This window comes from Schistocerca americana, chromosome X (genome assembly GCF_021461395.2).
Source record: "Schistocerca americana isolate TAMUIC-IGC-003095 chromosome X, iqSchAmer2.1, whole genome shotgun sequence".
NCBI classification, from domain to species: Eukaryota; Metazoa; Arthropoda; class Insecta; order Orthoptera; family Acrididae; genus Schistocerca; species Schistocerca americana.
The window spans coordinates 430,007,945-430,025,673 of record NC_060130.1 but is presented as its reverse complement, the minus strand read 5'-3'; the positions used below and the strand labels follow the sequence as shown (position 1 = coordinate 430,025,673).

At 45.0% G+C, this 17,729-nt stretch overlaps 1 protein-coding gene and 1 non-coding gene across 2 annotated transcripts in view; both read left to right on the top strand.

The window, feature by feature from the left end:
- The window catches only part of LOC124554700 (patched domain-containing protein 3-like), a 633,296-nt gene that overhangs the window by 20,766 nt on the left and 594,801 nt on the right, over window positions 1-17,729 (top strand). The window lies entirely within an intron of this gene.
- Trnat-ugu lies at window positions 4,036-4,109 on the top strand. Its single transcript has one exon. It is a non-coding gene; the product is annotated as a tRNA-Thr (tRNA).

Here is a 17,729-nt window from a genome sequence, read left to right as displayed (position 1 = left end):
TGAAATGTAAGCCCAGGATAGCTTGCCATGAAGGGCAACAAAATGGACCATAGAAAATCGTCGACATACCGCTGCGCTGTAAGGGTGTCGTGGATGACAACCAAAGAGGTCCTACTATGAAATAAATGGTTGTTGGGCCATATGGCAAGTGACAGTCAGGTTGGTACCCCACTGCTGTGAGGGGCGTCTCCAGTCACATCTTCATCCTAGAATCTCATTGACTGGAGTAGAATTGTCTTCTGTAATGAGTCCCACTTTGAATTCAGCCCCAACGACCAGTTACGATGTGTCTGGAGATACCCTGGACAGCAGCAGCTCACAGTCTCTCTCCTGCCATGCATCTTGACAGCCAGGAGTGATGGTTTGGGATGCTATTTCACTTCATAGAAGAACCCCTTTAATTGTCATCTGGGCACCCTTACAGCACTGCGGTATGTCGACGATATTCTATGCCCCATTTTCTTTCCCTTCAGAGCAAGCTGTGCTGGGCTTACACTTTAGCAAGATAAGGACTGTCCACACATGGTGAGAGTAGTAAGCCAAAGCCAGTATCGCTCCACTGTGTTAGTGTGAGCTGTATAATGCAGAGGCAAACTTGATTCACTTATGATTCCCTCCCACTCCCCTTAACCTATTGTTCTGCTAAGTGGTTTATGATCCCTTGGGGGTTGATTTAAGGCCCCCTGGGGATTATCTGTCCTTCTGAGAAACACTCCACCCCTCCACCTCCACCTCCCCCAGCCCTCTGGAACCCCTCTTGCTGATAGAAGCATACTTTTGATATCAACTGAATAATTAATTAAGTCGATAAATTAATTACCCCCTCCACCTCCTGGGAATTCCACCCAGCTCAGTCATCCCATCTTCCAACCCTCCACCCCCACAACCATCGCCAGTCTGGAAATTGGTGGGAAAAGAACACAGTCTGTGCTGGAGAGGAAGGATCTCATGACAGGAAATTCAATTACGTAGCAAAGGATATACTGTTTATTTATAAAATTCAATTTTCAAGGGTTTGATCTCTTTATTTGATGGCGAAAGCTCACATCCAGCAACCACATGTCCTAATTATGTAATTATACTGTTGTAGATTGGAGGTGTTGTCTTGTTGGGAAATTTTCGTGTCTGTGCTCGCCTTGACATGCAGAGATCGACTGTGCTAGTGCACAATGCCACCACCAGAGGATGTCCCATCCCCTCTCGACCTTCTGCTCCCCACACCTCCCAGAAAAAATTGGCAGGAAAAAGATTTTATTCTATGCAGGAGAAGAAGGATCTCACGACATGAAATTCAATTAAGTGTAAATCATATATTGTTACGTATTCTTTATTTAATTTAAAACACTCACCACCACCTTACGATGATCCTTCTTCATAATAAAAAAATATTTTGAACATCTAAATTTCAAACACAAACATTATGCAAATCAAGTGATTAAATTTCCGCCACAAATAGATCCTAGCGCTAAACATATGCGAGGTGTTGCATGCACCGTCATTTGAGAAAACAAGCACCCTCCTCCACCGCAACGTTTACACTAAACATGTCACGTGAAAAATCCAACAGAGCGCGCCCCTTCTGCTGACTGCCGGGAGCCACGGCAGGGGCATCGCATCACCTTGCGAGAGCCAGGCAGAAGAGACCCACACACGTATCGACTGTACCGGCAGCTGCAAGCCCTCCCTCGTCATCCACACGCCTGCCGTACTAAACGCACTGAGGTCGGAGAGACTGTCACCAAGCAGTCAACCGATCAATTTACATGGATAGAATAATCGTCAAACCTATCAGTTTGAATCTTCTCACACAACACACACGTCCGCTTCCGTCGCTGCTCACGCACCACACTGGTCACTACGCTAGTCCCCACTGCTGCGGGAAAGAGCAGACACGTCGGCGCATTTTTTTTGTACCTAACCCGCCGTCGCAGGCTGAGCTAATCTCAAACAAGTTGTTATGTGGTAATCAACAGTGTACAATTGGACGGATGGGGCGGAAAAGAATCCATCGATGTGGGACGATGTACTGTAATAAGAACCACAGTTGACAGTGCCATCGATTTTAGCAATTTTACCAGTTTTTCCGCAATTTCAGTGCCAACCAATGACTCGGCAACATGCTTCCCAATTTCTGTATCATCACTAAACCACCCCTCCATTACTTGGCGCAGGCCGGGGTTGCCGAGCGGTTCTAGGCGTTACAGTCTGGAACCGCGCCTCCGCTACGGTCGCAGGTTCGAATCCTGCCTCGGGCTTGGATGTGTGTGATGTCCTTAGGTTAGTTAGGTTTAAGTAGTTCTAAGTTCGAGAGGACTGATGACGTCAGAAGTTGAGTCCCATAGTACACAGAGCCATTTGAACCATTACTTGGCGAGTACTATGTACTAGACTGCGAACATAGATAGATGACTGTGCAGTACGTCCATTCATGGTTAATTCTCGGACATATACACCAAAGTATACCAGACAACGTCCTATACTGTTGCAGTTAGGTTATCTAGATATTTCTAGCACTTCGATCATAGTGCAGAATTTACAATCACGATTGGCCATCTTTCCCTATGTGGATGAGAGTCACAGAGTATTCTCGCATTCGTAGGATAAAGTTGGAGATTGAAAGACCTCCTCGCATTGTCTTTGTGCAACCCTCCCTGTGCTGTTTTAATTTGCAACTGACCAGAAGTGGGAGGGTACTATACCCGCTACATTCCATGTCTCATGAAGGAACAGAGCGAACTGAGTCTGTAACTGCTGTTCAGCAAAGACTGTTCTGCACCAGTCCTACTCACGGCACCCATCCACGTGCACAAGTTTTCTCTAGATGTGTGCATGTCGAAGAATTTGGCACCCCTTATTGGTGTATAGTAAATATGAGAGTGTTATGGTGATATAATAGACAGTTAAAAAGAAAGTGTGGTTTATGAATGATGGAGCTCCAGACGGACAGAGTTTGAAGCATTTTATGTAAATCACTTGTGCTAACAATTCTGAACTATTGTTCCAGTGTCTGGTGTCCCTACCAAGAAGGTATCGGAAAGAGAGAAATCGTTGTGGAACACAAACACATTCTAAGAGCTACACGGTTCTGCGCTTAAACACACTATAATGCTAGAACTATATGGTTTCCGACCTATTAGTCGTGTAGAATGCAGCCCTCTTAATGCTCTAATGTAGGAAATATATTTGCAACGAGTGACATACATTCTTCCTGCACACGACGAGAGTTTCTACCGCTTGTCTTGGTGCTTCCAAAACTCTTCCTTGGCCAACAAGATCGCCAGATCTCTTCCCAATGAAGAACACACGTAGCATTATGGGTAGAGCCCTTCTACCAGCTCGGGATTTTGACGATCTAACGCACCAATTCGACATAATTTGGCACATTATTCCTCACGAGTACATACAGCAACTCCAACAATCAATGTCAAGCCGAATAAGCCGGCCGGTGTGGCCGAGCGGTTCTAGGCGCTACAGTCTGGAACCGCGCGACCGCTACGGTCGCAGGTTCGAATCCTGCCTCGGACATGGATGTGTGTGGTGTCCTTAGGTTAGGTAGGTTTAAGTAGTTCTAAGTTCTAGGGGACTGATGACCTCAGATGTTAAGTCCCATAGTGCTCAGAGCCATTTGAACCATTTAAGGCCAAGCCAAATTACAGTGTTAACAGTGTGCATATGGGCCAGAGGGGGACCAATGCGTTATTGACTTGCTCAGTTTGTGAAGCTCTCTTCTCTTGAATAAATCCTCAAAATTTTCTGAAATTGTAATCACTCGTTTGTCTATACAGGAACATCATATCTACCGACTTCCATCCCCTTAACTATACATACATAGTTAAGGCTCACCGGGCATTTGACCTTCTTCTGTGCGGATGCACAAACAGTGCCTGAACTCTTACGGGAACCGGCAACAAGCCGCGAATAATGAGTATAATGGGCAAGGGCACTATGAATATAGTGCGGGATAATAAGTTGGGAATGTGGAACTCACGGGAGGCGTGCCAGAGATAAGTTCCTGCAATCGCACTATCTTCTGTGACCTGGGTGGCTCAGATGGATAGAGCGTCTGCCATGTAAGCAGGAGATCCCGGGTTCGAGTCCCGGTCGGGGCACACATTTTCGACTGTCCCCGTTAACTGACATCAACGCCTGTGTGCAGCTAGGGGTATTCATTTCATTGTGAGCTCAACTTTACCTGCAACGGAGTGCGCGAGTCGCGATGTGCCGTCGAGGCCCGCGTCTCGTCGGGTACCCGGCCGAGCCCGGGTGTCAACAAGGCTCCGTGCAGCCGGGAAACCGGCAGTGCTGGGAAGGCGGCATTGACTAGCTACACAGGTGCAGAATGAAGAACTGCCTTCTGAATCGTCTGCACTCCTTTGAGAATCGTGAAGGTTTGATGTGCTAGGAACAGGGCGTTCCTGATTCTTTACAAAGAAAAATAACGCGCAACGTAAAACGATAGATGTAATGCAAAGAAAGTAATTACTGAAACATGGAAGTAAGTGAATTCAGAGCAAATGGATTAATAGCCTAATGCTTTTATAACGCAAGGGCTGATGAAGCTTTTGCGCAGTGGTTAGGTCTGGTATGCAATATTAAAGTATTCTACACCTTTCTGTTACTCTATAAGTTTTCATTGCGGAACTGATTGGGTCAACTCTTCCTCGGAATTCGTTGAGGAAGGTCCGCCTGCTTTGCATGTGACATGAATTTGAAATGAGGAACCGCAGAAGATAACTACAGTTTCAATTTACTTTCATTGTGAAGTTTGTTCCCGGATTTATTTTTTATATGCGCGTAAGAGACAAAAGCCTTTTCGCACTGATATGTGGACAAGACAGGTAATGAACTTGTTACCGCTTTGTTTTATAGCATTGGAAACTCCGCCTTGAAGCTTAACCAGAAGATTACCAGCGACAAATATTTATTTTCTGTAAGTTAGTCACTGGAAGTTTCCAGTGGCTGCTCGTTTCAATTTACACTTCATGCGGATTCAAAAATTGTTGTCCTTTTCAAGTGATTGCGAATCTAGTTCTTATTACCAGACAGAGGAGGGAAACAGTGTTTGAAATTTTTCCGAATCCCTTCAAATGTCCCTTAATTTTATTCTCGACATTTTCGTCTGAAATACGGTGAATTTCTACTAGGAAATTGTGAAGAGCGTCGAAGCGCTCAGTTTGATTGGAATTTCGACAGTTTTCCCAACTAAGGCTTTTAATAAACATTGCACATTACACAGGTCTGTATTTGGTTCATGAAGTGATAAATTTCAACTGTTGATTTTTTTAACAAAATTTCTGTGAAATAAGCTGCAGTCAGAAGCCAGACTCTGCCTAGGAAAAGGTGTACCTGGTGAGAAAAAGATAAACGTCATACAGTATGAGAAAAGTGTGAGGTCATTCACATGAGTGCTAAAAGGAATTCCTTAAACTTCGGTTACACGATAAATCAGTTCAATCTAAAAGCCGTAAATTCAACTAAATACCTAGGTATTACAATTACGAACAACTTAAACTGCAAGGAACTCATAGAGAATGTTGTGGGGAAGGTTAACCAAAGACTGCGTTTTACTGGCAAGACACTTAGAAAATGTAACAGATATACTAAGGAGACTGCCTACACTACGCTTGTCCGTCCTCTTTTAGAATACTGCTGCGCGGTGTGGGATCCTTACCAGATAGGGCTGACGGAGTACATCGAAAAAATTCAGAGAAGGGCAGCACGTTTTGTATTATCGCGAAATATGGGAGAGAGTGTCACAGAAATGATACAGGATTTGGGCTGGACATCATTAAAAGAAAGTCGTTTTTCGTTGCGACGGAATCTTCTCACGAAATTCCAATCACCAACCTTCTCCTCCGAATGCGAAAATATTTTGCTGACACCGACCTACATAGGGAGAAACGATCACCACGATAAAATAAGGGAAATCAGAGCTCGCACGGGAAGATATAGGTGTTCGATCTTTCCGCGCGCTATAAGAGATTGGGATAATAGAGAATTGTGAATTTGGTTCAATGAACCCTCTGCCAGACACTTAAACGTGATTTGCAGAGTATCCATGTAGATGTAGATGTAGATGTAGATGCATCGTAAGCTACAGAGGTTTTACACACGCACCTAACAGTAAGTTGATTTAATAATTACAAGCAACGGTGGAGATTTGAGTAACCATCTTGATGCTGATGTTACAGCCATCAGTTATTTTAATATAAGACCGGAGTTACAGTGCTGTGGGTTCAGGGACGGGCCGCACAGGCTCGGTGCACGCCTCTGACGCTTTGGTCCACCTCTGACCCTTATGCAACCACTTATTCGGCTTGAATTGATTCACAGAGCTGTTGCGTGTCCTCTTGTGGGATAGCGTGCCAAATTATGTCCAATTGGCATTTTAGATCGTCAAAATCGCGAGCTGGTTGGAGGGTCCTGCCCATAATGTCCCAGAGTTCTCAACTGGGGAGAGATCCGGCGACCTCGTTGGTCAAGGTAGCGTTTGGCAAGCACGAACACAACCGCTAGAAACTTTCGCCGTGTGGGCATTATCTTGCTGAAAGTGAGCCCAGGATAGCTAGCCATCAAGGGCAACAGGACGGGGATTAGATTAACGTCGACGTACCGCTGCGCTGTAAGGGCGCCGCGTATGACAACCAAAGAGGTTGAAAAGAAATGGTACCCCAGACAATCCCAGTTGTCGGGCCATGAGGCAGGCGACAGTTAGGTTGGTATCCCACCCTGGTGAGAGCGCCTCCAGTCACGTCTTCGGCCTAGAATCTCATTGACTGGAGTAGAATTGTCTTCAGTAATGAGTCCCGCTTCGAATTCAGCCCCTATGACCAGCGAAGACGTGTACTGAGACGCCCCAGACAGCGGTGGGGTAGCAACATGACTGTCGCCCATCATACAGCCCGACAACCACGAGTGATCGTCTGGGGTGACATTTCTTTTCACAACAGGACCCCTTAGGGTCATCAGTTTTTGTACAGTTGCCTACAATAACTGTTGACAACTCTTGTTCCTCATCCTCGGACGTTTCCCTGTCAATTGTCTCCCAGCATGCTGGTATTTGTTCTTGATCACCCCCTAAACCTACTTCAGAATCTTGTTGATCAGTCTGTTTACATATTTAATCATAAAATCAACATCATTTGGCGACTGAATCTCTTGTGACTCGCCTTCGTGCCCTTAGGTTTGTCATCGCGGCATCCTTACTGCACAGCGGTAAATCGACGATATTCTACGCCCCTTTTTGTTTCCCTTCGTGGCAAGCCATCCATGCGGTATATTTCAGCAAGATAATGGCCACCCTTACACGGCTAGAGTGTCTACCGCTTGTCTTCGTGCTTGCCGGCGAGATCGCCAGATTTCACCCCAGTCGAGAACGTTTGGAGCGTTATGGCAGGGTCCTTCAACCATCTCGAGATTTTGACGATCTAATGCGCCAGTTGAATAGACTTTGACACGATATCCCCCAGGAGGACACCCAACAACTCTCTCAACCAGTGTCACGCTTGCATAAGGGTCAGAGGTTGACCAATGAGTTACTGATTTGCTCAATTTGTGAAGTTCCTTTTCTTGAACAAATTATCAAGTTTTTCTCAAATTGTAATGTTTTTTTTGTTTTTGTTGGTTTTTTTCCTGTACGTGTACATCACATCTACCAGTTTCTGCCCTATTCAGATAATTCCTTCGTGGTGCGTCATTTTATTGGTCATAGAGTGTATTTTCGGATTTCAAGGAGGATGGTTTTGTTTGTACTTGAGGAAGTTGGGGTCCGGACGGGAGAGGAGAATGGGATGAAGTTCTGTATATGTGGTTTCAGATGGGGGCTTGAAGTCTGAGGTTGCTGGTTGTTTTTTTTTAGTCAGATGTGGGAGTGGTGTCAGCGCTGAGACGTTTTAATTTCTTCCTGCCGGGTCTCGTACCACAGCTTCTCATTCCGTACCATGCTATAGATTACCAAATAGGTTAACGTCCACACCTTGCTATTGGCGCTCTCCCGATCTTACTGAGGATGGCTGTTCTCATCATTGAAGCTCCAGAATGATGGGCAACGACAAGTGTGCCTCTTTTGAAATTTGAGAGATCAGCCGCATCGAAATGTTAACACCGCATCATATTTTCTCTCCGCCCGCTATTACTGTTAGTAATACACTGATGCGTGTATATTCTTGTCCGCTAGGTGGCACGCTTCGACACTCAAGGGCATGGGTATACGACAGCTTTGCTTTTAGGACTGTTATTGCACAGAGGTACATAGTATCTTGTCCATCCACTGTAAGCCGTAGTACGGATTCCGAAGGAGGGTATGTTCCTTTGGATGTTCACTCAGATGGCCTTTGCGTGTAAATATGTTCCTACTGCCACGTCCATACGCCACGGTATTCGGTACAGCTGTGTGGAAGCGAAGGGGAGCGCCAGCGCGCACACACCCGCGGCAGGGACCGGAAGCCAGGCCACTGTTCCGCCACAGGAAATTTGTCCATGGCTCGCCAGGGCCTGTTTCGCGGGCAACATTTTACTTGTATACTACGCTGTCGGACATCAACGTTTAACGACTGACTCTCCCCCTCATGCTGTCATCGTTATTTCACTGCGGTTACGCGGGTGTTTGTCTAATATATATACAGCGATAGACTAACACCCGCGTAACCGCAGTGACATCTCCGAACAGTCAAAAATGGCTCTAAGCACTATGGGACTTAACATCTGAGGTCATCAGTCCCCTAGACTTAGAACTACTTAAACCTAACTAACCTAAGGACATCACACGCATCCATCCCCGGGGTAGGATTCGAACCTGCGACCGTAGCAGCAGCGCAGTTCCGGACTGAAGTGCCTAGAACCCCTCGGCCACAGCGGCCGTCTCCGAACAGTCAAAGGGACTGTGTCTGTGATACAATATCCACAGTCAACATCTGTCTTCAGGAGTTCTGGGAACCGGGGTCATGCAAAACTTTTTTTGATTTGTGTATTTTTCAGACTGCATGGAATTATGTAAGGATTGTGGAAGATTGTTCAGACGCGGCAGTTTAGCGTATAATTACTTTAGTGTTCATTGTTGCATGTGTGTGTGTGTGTGTGTGTGTGTGTGTGTGTGTGTGTGTGTGTGTGTGTGTGTGGATGGGTGAGTGGGTGTGGGTGTGTGGGTGTGTGGGAGGAATACCAGAAGCAGAGGTGTTCGCCACCCTCATCTGTGAAGGTTCTAGAAAGTTTCACGTGCAACAATGAACACTAAAGTAACTATACGCTAAGCTGCCACGTCTGGACAAACTTCCGCTAGCCTTACAAAATTTCATGCAGTCTGGAAAATACACACATAAAAAAAAGTCGTGCATCACCCCAGTTCCCAGAACTCCTGATGACAGACGTTGACTATGGATATTGTATCACAGATACAGTCCCTTCGACTGTTCAGAGATGTCATTAAACCAGCCCAAAGATGTAAATACCATGCATGAGCAGCGCCTATTAGACGGAGGGGATCCGCCATACGATCACTTCCAGTCATTCCACCAAGAAGGAGGTACACGACACGTGTTGTCTGTAGTTCTACCATGCCTAGACGGTCAATACAGCGGTTCGATCGCGTCCGCATTGTTACTGTGTGCCAGGAAGGGCTCTTAACAAGACAAGTGTCCAGGCATCTCGGAGTGAACCAAAGCGATGTTGTTCGGACATGGAGGAGATACAGAGAGACAGGAACTGTCGATGACATGCCTCGCTCAGGCCTCTCAAGGGCTACTACTGCAGTGGATGACTGCTACCTACAGATTATGGTCGGAGGAACCATGACAGCAACGCCACCATGTTAAATAATGCTTTTCGTGCAGCTATAGGACGTCGTGTTACGACTCGAACTGTGCACAATAGCCATGATGCACAACTTCACTCCCGACGTCCATGGCGAGGTCCATCTTTTCAACCACGACACCATGCAGCGCGGTACAGATGGGCCCAACAACATGCCGAATGGACCGCTCAGGATTGGCATCACGTACTCTTCACCGATGAGTGTCGCATATGGCTTTAACCAGATAATCGTTGGAGACGTGTTTGGAGGCAACCCTGTCAGGCTGGACGCCTTAGACACACTGTCAAGCGAGTGCAGCAAAGTGGAGATTCCCTGCTGTTTTGGGGTGGCATTATGTGGGGCCGACGTACACCGCTGGTGGTCATGGAAGGTGCTGTAACTGCTGTACGATACGTGAATACCATCCTCCGAACGATAGTGCAACCATATCGGCAGCATATTGGCGAGGCATTCGTCTTCATGGACGACAATTGGCGTCCCCATCGTGCGCATCTTGTGAATGACTTTCTTCAGGATAACGACATGGCTCGACTAGAGTGGCCAGCATGTTCTCCAGACATGAACCCTATCGAACATGCCTCGGATAGATTGAAAAGGGCTGTTTATGGACGACGTCACCCACCAACCACTATGAGGGATCTACGCCGAATCGCCGTTGAGCAGGAGGACACTATGGACCAACAGTGCCTTGATGAACTTGTGGATAGCATGCCGCGACGAATACAGGCATGCATCAGTGCAAGAGGACATGCTAGTGGGTATTAGAGGTACCGGCGTGTACAGCAATTTGGACCACCACCTCTGAAGGTCTCGTTGTATGGTGGTACAACATGCAATGTGTGTTTTTCACGAGCCATAAAAAGGGCGTAAATGATGTTTATGTTGATCTCTATTCCAATTTTCTGTTAAGGTTCCGGAACTCTCGGAACCGAGGTGATGCAAAACTTTTTTTTCTGTGTGTATATCTTATCACTCAGCAAGGTAGCGTTGTGATTAAGACACATAGCTCGTATTCAGAAAGAGCGGAGTTTAAAACCCCGTCTAGCGAACTCGATATAATTTATCCGTCTTTAAATCACTTCAGGCAAAAGCTGAGATATTTCGTTAATCTTAGCCGATTTCCTTCCTCAACATTGTCCAGTTCTATTTGCGTTCTATGTCTCATAACCTTGTTATCGAGGGCGCATCATGCTCTAACCTTATTTCCCTTCCTTCCTGCAAATATCGCACCAATATCTGTTGCTTTGGTGTAATATGAGACACTTCAAATATCGGACCAGGACTGTGGCTGGCTTCGTGGCTTTCTATCACAAGTAACTCTACACGTCGTTCTTGCAGCTATGGAATCAATAAATGTAAAAGTAACTTCGGGAGTACCCAAAGGGACTTTTGTAGGTCCGTTATTGTTTGCAATATACTTAAATGATCAAATGGATAACGTCGTACGTCCCGTAAGAACTTTGCGGGGGATGCTGTCGCAGACAGGAATGCTGCGACGCCTCAAAACAGTTGCGTAGCATACGACGGGCGTTCAATAAGTAATGCAACAATTTTTTTCTGAAAGCTTTTTGAATTTATTCATGATTAAAATACACCATATTATTCTCAACTCTTTGGTTTTAAAACCCTATTTTTCAAAACAATCTCCGTCCAATGAGAGCAACATACGCCACCTTGCTGGTAGGGCCTGTATGCCTGCGTGGTATCACTCAGGTAGTCGACGTCGAAACCAACGCCTTGCTGCGTCAATAACCTCCCCATCAACCACTTACTGCTTCGCGCTGAGTGCATCCTTCATCGGACCAAAGAGATGGAAGTCGGAATGTATGAAATCCGGGCTGAAGGGTGGTTGAGAAAGAACAGGAAAATGAAGTTTTGTGAGCTGCTTTCTGATGCGCCGACTGATGTAATGCCTTGCGATGACAGACGCCTCGTCCAACGACGCACCGTGCTTTTGTTCACTGCCAAGTCTCCGTAGACATTCAACAAACGCCTGTGAATACCTGTGATGCTCTGGTTTTCCGCCAAAAGGAACTCAATGGCAGTTCTCTGCCGGCCGTTGTGGCCGAGTGGTTCTTGGCGCTCCAGTCCGAAACCGCGCTGCTGCTACGGTCGCAGGTTCGAATCCTGCCTCGGGCATGGATGTGTGTGATGTCCTTAGGCTAGTTAGGTTTAAGTAGTTCTAAGTTCTAGGGGACTGATGACCTCAGATATTAAGTCCCATAGTGCTCAGAGCCATTTGAACCATTTGACAGTTATCTGCCTGGAACGCACCTCCGTTACAGGCGCCATTTTGAAGGCTATCTATAATGCCGTCATCTATCGGAACTTCATGAAATTATGGAGATTGAAGCGGGAATATTCCACGATGTCCCTGCACAAATTCCGCATTTTTTTCAAATGAAACTGGCCGAGAAAACAATGTGTTGCGTTACTTATTGACCGTCCTTCGTAGTAATACCTATAGAGGATCGACGAGTGGTGTAAGGGTTGGCAGCGGTTCCTCAACGTAAATAAATATAACGTATTACCCGTAAATAGTCTGACAAGGGGAGGCCACGATGTCGGAATCACGAATTTTCTTCAAACTTTGTACATCTTTAGTAGGCCATTAAAACAATTTAATGTATATGTTGTATGGTGCACTACTCTAACAACTCCGAGAAAACTGCGAAAGAAGTTTTACGCGTCTATTACATAGCTTGTGCTGCAGTCATGGACTGTGCGGCTGGTCCTGGCGGAAGTTCGAGTCCTCCATCGGGCATGGGTGTGTGTGTGTTTGTCTTTAGGATAATTTAGGTTAAGTAGTGTGTAAGCCTAGGGACTGATGACCTTAGCAGTTAAGTCCCTTAAGATTTCACACACACACATAGCTTGTGTATCGGTGGGTAGCTGCCGGGCAGTAGAGTTCATGTTGGCCAAGTGATTAGCGTTCGAGCTATGTAAGATGAACGTGTATGAGGCAACGTTTCGACTCCTGCTCAAATTTAATTATTAAACTATTTTTTCATCACTGGTCATATTACTTTATTTTCCATGACATTTGAGAGATAATATAATGAAAAAAAATCACATATATTTGGATAAAGTTTGAATTTATGCTTCCCAGTCCGCATGACAAATACGATCCTCCAACGTGTGATGTCGCGAGCACATCCGACGAGAAACTGTACATTACTCTTGCGGTCTGGCTCATAGTGATTCATATATTATTGACTGTGAATAACGTCATTCTCATCATTGTTTATCGAGGTTTGACTTGGGCTTTCCAAGCCTGTCCCTCGTCCTTCAAAACTTAGTTACAAATAGTAAATAGTGGAATAACATATGACATTAACTACATCATGAAAATGCATGTGGTTTCTTTTCCCACTATATTACATCTTAAATGGTTCAAATGGCTCTGAGCACTATGGGACTCAACTGCTGAGGTCATTAGTCCCCTAGAACTTAGAACTAGTTATACCTAACTAACCTAAGAACATCACAAACATCCATGCCCGAGGCAGGATTCGAACCTGCGACCGTAGCGGCCTTGCGGTTCCAGACTGCAGCGCCTTTACATCTTAAATGTCATATAAATTAAATAATGTGACCAATGATAAAAGAAACACAGATGCCAGCGGGACTCGAACCGCAGCCGCGTCTTCGACTCTCCTTCCAACGCGCGAACGCTAACCACTTGATCACAATGACTCGTAACGACCAGCACCTTCGTACAGGTACATTAGTTACATAACAGACGCGTAAAACTTCTCTTGCGATTTTCTCGGAATTGCCAGAGTAGTACACCTTACTACTTACACTTTATGTTGTTTTAACGGCCTACTAAAGGTTTACAAAGCTTGAAGTAAATCCGTGATCCCAACGTTGTGGTCTCCCCTTGTGAGGTCCCATTACTGTTCGATTATAGCACAGATTAAAAATAATTGGAAACAGTAACAACCATAAAATGCCCAGGGTTAACCGCCGAAGACACTAAAATGGAATAAGCACACACAGTTAGTTGTAAGAATAGCACACTGAGATTCACTGGAAGAATTTTAAGGTGATATATCTCACCTACAAAAGTGGTGCCTTACAAAACAAGCGTTCGACCGATTCTTGAATATTTCTCTGAAGTCTGAATCTCTTAGACGGGATAGACACGATCCGAAGAACAACGGCCGGCGCATTTCGTTTAGGGGTCGTTTAGTATACGCGAGAGCGTCATGGAGACTGTTATATATGAGAATGGGGAACAACAAATAATAGCAAGAGTGAATAGACAACAGGTTTATTCTACAACAATGGAAAAGCCGGACAGAAGAATACTGTACTGCAACGAATGATCTAGAGCAGCCACTGGGGCGGCTGTCAGCAGAGTCCGTGGATGACACCGAGATCGGAGTGCCATGAATCAGAATGCCTTCGGTGGTCCAGTTCCACATGGGTTGAAACCCTGATGATAGCGATCCGAATGGTGTGCCGTCGTGCTATCAGCGGTTCAAGACCAGACTGTTGGAGTCAGGGGCTACAGGCACTTATAAAGTCCTGGCCAGCGTTGAAATATGCGCACAGCCGATGAGTCTACTGCGGCGTGACGTATTCTGATTGCGCGGTACCGTCGTGCAGCCACGGATCTACGATATTTCCGAATTGGGGAAAAACTTGGATAGTCGCGGCCCCCTCCCTCCCCTCACCCTAAAGCACTTCAGATATGGCGTCAAAAATTAAAAAAATCGAATTTTCAAAAATATGTTCATTTTGTAGCACATGTCTCTATGAAGAGTTTGATGTATAAAACATGTATGTTCGAGGAAATGTAATACATATTATTTGGCCTTAAGTGTGCCAAAATGCAGTGCCACGCCTCTTCGCACAGCCTTCTTCTGTCGCACGTTACGGTATTTCGCTTTGTGGAATTAAACTTGTATATTTTGTAATGGAAGCCATCAAACCGATATTCAAGAGAGTGGAAATTAAAATGTCCTGTGGTGCCTCTCCTGCTTCGGCTCCCTTTAAAAAAAGCTCACAATTAGTACTGGGTGGGATTATTTGTGACCAGTAAAAAAAGAACTCTTCAGAAAATTTGCACTCTTTATTGCCTATTAGTTAATAACTTTCTCTTTTGTGTGACATAAAATATAGGAAACATAAAAGAAGTAAAGACAAGAGACAAGCAAGACTGTGCACATTTCTTCAATCCTTAGGTCCCAGCATTTTTCTTTCTCTAATCTTGCTACAGCTTTGCAAGGCGTCCTTTCTTTTCTGCGAAGGAAACTATTACCTCATTAACGTTCGTGAAACGTTTTGCTACAGGAGACATCAAAATGTCGTTGTCTAATACTGAAAAAAGCTGTTAATACGAGTAGTACCAAAGACTGGTGTGGTTTCTCGATTTGATTACATCTATTTTGTCACTGTCTGCTAGATAAAACGAAATAGGCATTTCTAGTATTGCAGCAGTTGTAATACACACCACAAAAGCGAGACTGTTTTGGCACAAATTGTCATTTTTATCTACGTCATTTATATAAATAAAACGACAGCATGTAATTCGCGAAGTACCAATGCATTTTAAGGCTACTACAAGCAAAAAGTTTTATATTAGGAAATAGTTTTACATTTCGTACATATGCTCCAGTATCTCGGTCATGAGATCGAAAAGTAGTAGTAGTAGTAGTAGTAGCACGAAATTTTTATATAAATTTGGAATCTTCATATGATTCCATATAATTTTTGTGATGTCTCCGTTTATTGCCCTTCCTCGTTCTAACAAACAATCCTGCCATTGTCAAAATTTACTCTCCGGTTAACTTCACTAATCCTGCCAGAATCAGTGGTTTAGTTATCCGGTGTTTTATTCTCCGGTTAGGCGTTATTATGTGTTCGCACGACGCGTTTTCCACGCTATTCCGAGAATAGAATTAAACGACTGCTATCCGGGGACTGTAAAACTGGCCCTAAGTAGTGTAGCGATCTGGCAAAAATTTCATTTTCTTGGATACCGAGAAGATAATATGTAATCTTTCTTACGTGTTATTACTGTTAGTCGTTTATTTTCAATCTGTTAGCTTCAATCTATGGATTTCGCTAATACTTATAACAATGCTTACCATTTGTATACCCGATGAACCACATAAACAAGCAGCGATTGGTATTCACTCATTCGGGTTTTTTCAGCTCAGTTCGTCATAGCAGCGTCCTCTTTTGTCTGCGGGAAAGTTTTTATTTCTAAATGCGGCGAGGATTCCTCTGGCAGAGACAGCACGTACACTATGCACGCACTCAAAGACCAACTTACGATTCGTTCAGAAATCAACTTAGAATGTGTTCAAAAATGTTCAGGAACCAATAGGGACGCGTTTCAATATCATATGAACAAGTTAAGGCGCTCTGTGAAAGAAGGTTTTTTCTTCAAGAACACGAATTTGGCGCTCCCTGAAATTGCCGCTCAGGGCAAATACCGCGGTTTGCCCCCCCCCCCCCTCTCCCTCCTCCTCCTCCTCCTCCTCCTCCTAGATCCGAGCCTGCCGTCGTGTAGCTATCTGACGTGGCCGGCCGAGCGTTACTACGTTACCGCGGAGGTAGTTATGTGCATGGTCTGCGCCTGCGCTGTTCAACTCGCCATTACTGCGCCTGCGCTAATAAGAATGGCTGACCGTGGGCTGTCGACATGTGACCTGCGGTCGCGTGGCGGCCAGTACCGTGGTGTAGGCACTGATGATACCGCACAGACGCTCGTCAAGCTCCAGTGGCAGTCGCAACAAGAGAGGCGATTTTCACTACGGAAAAATTAAACATCCAAATACCGAGAATTTACGTTCCAAGAAGAGTGAGGCAGTGTGTAACTGACTCGGGAAACGAGCACAGCGAGAAAATAGAAGATATTGGAGCCCATACGGAGGCTTACAGGCAGTCGTTCCTTCCCCGTGGTAGGAAAGGGACGAAATGATAGTATTGGCAGAAGTACCTTCTACTACACACTGTAAGGTGGCTTATGGATATACAAGTTCCCCACGTAATTCATAAGGATCACAGAAATATTACAGAAAATATTAGCAAGCATAAAGTTAACTCGGAACCCTCAGTTACATGACTCAACGGAAATTTGAGCACGTTCGCACTATTTCATGGATTACACTAGACGCAGACAGCAGGAGGTTCGGGGTAGTGGCAAGCAGGGCATCCGGCCACCCTCTGCAACTAACTCTGCCAAATCCATAATAACACGCTTTGACGCGGGACGAGGCCCAAAGAAAGAAATAAAAAAAAAGAAAGAGCATATATCGCTAACGATATAATCGTAAGTTTTCCACGTCTTTTTGAATCGCATAACGTTTGCTTGATCACTTATAAGTATCTTTTCTCGTTATCAATGGCACGAAAATGTTTGAGAAAATCTTAATCTTTTAACACGTTTTTGTTAGGTCACTTTCTTGTTAGACAGACAGCTTTCTTGTCGGTTTGTTCGGTAGGGATGGGGGGGATGAAAAAGGTTGGTAATGCCTGACATCTCGGCAGCTGAGCAGAGAGAGTGGCGAAGAGGAGACGGAGAGAGAGCGGGAGTGGAGCAATATATGTGCAATATACTCGTATGTGTCATGCAGGTATACACGTGAAGCCATAAGTAAACAGCTAGTGTGTCTATATATATCGTGAAAATGTTTAATATCCATTGACAAATTTTTGAATGAGAGCCTGTGACTAGAGGGCACCATCATCACCAGCGTCATCATCATCATCATTAACGGTAGCAGCAGCTTCGACTGCTGGATAAATGCATCCCCTAGGCTTTTCCATGCATTAAAGTCATCATTCATACACATTAGTGTTGTTGTGGTACATTTTCGAATGCTGTATACTTAGTCTTTGTTAGATATTTCTCTCAGGCTTTTAATATCTTCTGGAATCCAATGAGGAACTTCCATGGCCCGTA